Source organism: Formica exsecta, unplaced genomic scaffold (genome assembly GCF_003651465.1).
Source record: "Formica exsecta isolate Colony F162 unplaced genomic scaffold, ASM365146v1 scaffold72, whole genome shotgun sequence".
NCBI lineage: Eukaryota > Metazoa > Arthropoda > Insecta > Hymenoptera > Formicidae > Formica > Formica exsecta.
The window spans coordinates 2,946,140-2,949,134 of NW_021853485.1; the positions used below are offsets into that span (position 1 = coordinate 2,946,140).

At 34.6% G+C, this 2,995-nt stretch overlaps 1 protein-coding gene across 1 annotated transcript in view; it reads left to right on the forward strand.

Annotated features, from left to right (window-relative positions):
* LOC115243423 (sodium-dependent dopamine transporter) overlaps positions 1-2,995 on the forward strand; it is a 25,731-nt gene that overhangs the window by 21,090 nt on the left and 1,646 nt on the right. The gene's annotated exons all lie outside the window — the stretch shown is intronic.

A 2,995-nucleotide genomic window follows, 5' to 3' on the forward strand; every position in this document is an offset into this window, starting at 1 on the left:
GTCGTGTAGATATAGAATGTATAAATCGAAAAGATCTGTAGAGAAGAGAGAGAACGGATCGCAACGCAATATACGTAATCGTCAGCCTCATTTCCCTCGGATGGGATCCCCTGGCGATAACCCCTTCTCCTTCCCTCCCATCCCTTGTAAATATAATCACAATACGACGAAACGCATGAGATTGGTGGTGAAATGTCTAGCAAACAAGCAATTGATGTATGCACTTCTTCTAACGAATGGTGTTTGTCAAGTTATTATTAAGCGGGAATTGTACTACCTACCCACCTTACCTATAATACCTTGGACGACAGCTTTAAATTTAGGAGAACTGTTTACGCTATTTATCTAGTTTAGCATAGTCTCAAACATCCACGCGTCGGCTTGCTGGCGATGGATTCGTTTTGAGGCAATTAACGAAAACTACTATCTTTAGCACAAGCTCCCTTTCCCATCTAAAGGGTTCCTAGCCGTTTCGCGGTATCGCGATTTAAGAAATGAATTTGTTGTTTAATAAAACCGTTTATTTCTCGGACCGATGCGAATTATGTAGTCGCATTAAATATTCACTTCGTATATAAAAATGTTACATAGAAAAGAGATTATAATGCTAAGATATTTTAAGAGAAAGAAAGAGATTACACGACCTTGATTAATCGAACGTGTTTAACGATCCCCTTCCTGGATCGTGTCGCTATCTATAAAATGGAAAGGGGATGGAATCGAGTTGATCACGTGATTAACGTTAATCGTTATCGTCGGTGCTTTAGCGAGTTAGAAGAATTACATTTCCGTTTGACCAATCAAACGCTCGTCATTCAGGCTTCGTAAGCCTGGGCGGTAAATGCTGTGTGGACTATACGCAAAATTATTATACCACCGGTAAGATGTTGATCAATTTATTAAATCTTATTGCCGGTGTATAAATACGCTTCATCGATATTCCGCTCAGTCCTGTATCAAATAACACGATAGAACGATCCATTTTTTTACATAATACTACTATTTTCCATCATGCTTACATTCGCTGCATTTTTCTAGTCATGATAATTACACACACATGTATACTATCTGATTATTATATATATTCATTAAAAATCCGGGAATAGATAATGACACTTTCTCTAATGACTAAAAAATTGAGCTAAACATTTTAACATTACCACGACTTTATTTATATTAATCATTCACCATCTTACGTTGAATTGTTCGTTTAAATAATTGATCCTATATGACGCGTCTATTCGTCGAATCTAATACGTGCCGAATTTTCATTGCATCGTGACATCGATGTGTAATATATAGTCACGTAATCCAGCATAACATTCGTAATATCGTCGTATTTCACGCACACTTGAAATTAAATGCGGTCTGATTCCCTCAATTTTAGACGTTCATCCCAGAGACAGCATTCAGTGCATAACTAAAGTCGAACAGCTACATTTACGGTTACTTTATGTACGTTTAAATCTTTGCAATTCAAATTAATTTCCATGGATGAATCTGTATTATACATCCTATTTTAACATCAAACCGAACTTCCGATTGTTAACAATTATATATACATTTCAGATATTTTTATCTTTAATATAATTATTAATATTTCTGCCAACGAAAAAAAATAAGATGTACAAGTGGAACATTTAAAATTTAAAATTTTTAAATTGTATACTGACTACAGCTATTAACTATAATTTTTACGATATATGAGGAATCGTCACATCGAATGATCTTTTGATGAGGCTGCAAAAGATGAAATGTACGCTGCGAATACAGGTCGATTCGTGCGGATAAACGCATCGTGTGTGTTTCGTAAAGGAATGTCGGCGACCAGAGAATCAGTAGTAATTTCTAGTAGTTTGACAGACTGTAGTAGTTAACGAGTATTCAAACCCTAACGTATGCTCTACTTGTGTCTATCTACTTCCATACGTATGTGTTATCGTGCGGTAACTAGGACGACAAATCGTTTCCTAATTCTCACACATAATGTCACATAGCGCGTAATCTCCCCGCAATTCAAATTAATTTCCATGGATGAATCTGTATTATACATCCTATTTTAACATCAAACCGAACTTCCGATTGTTAACAATTATATATACATTTCAGATATTTTTATCTTTAATATAATTATTAATATTTCTGCCAACGAAAAAAAATAAGATGTACAAGTGGAACATTTAAAATTTAAAATTTTTAAATTGTATACTGACTACAGCTATTAACTATAATTTTTACGATATATGAGGAATCGTCACATCGAATGATCTTTTGATGAGGCTGCAAAAGATGAAATGTACGCTGCGAATACAGGTCGATTCGTGCGGATAAACGCATCGTGTGTGTTTCGTAAAGGAATGTCGGCGACCAGAGAATCAGTAGTAATTTCTAGTAGTTTGACAGACTGTAGTAGTTAACGAGTATTCAAACCCTAACGTATGCTCTACTTGTGTCTATCTACTTCCATACGTATGTGTTATCGTGCGGTAACTAGGACGACAAATCGTTTCCTAATTCTCACACATAATGTCACATAGCGCGTAATCTCCCCTTCGTTCGCGATACGAATTCTGCTATGATTACGACAGAACCGTTCATCATTATTCAACATTAACCGACACACATTAATTGATATATAGAGTAGATATTCGATGCATATTCTGAGATATGTAAATATCCCCCGATACGAACGTTTCTAGATGTCCGATTGAGCGGTTGCTTTTTTTTATTTAAAAAGAATCTGGCAAATTATTTGAGAGCTAAAGAAGATATGCATAATAGTTGCTATTTTTTTCATCGACATGTACTGATAATATCTTTTCATATTTTTCTTTTTTAAAAACTTACTTTTTCCGATTCTTTAAATCAATCACAATATCATATATTATTCTACTATTTTATGAATAGCTTTACAAGTCACAGGTATCGGATAATGATAAAAATTCGGATATTGTGGGATATTTTCATCCGACGAATATATCTAAATATATATATA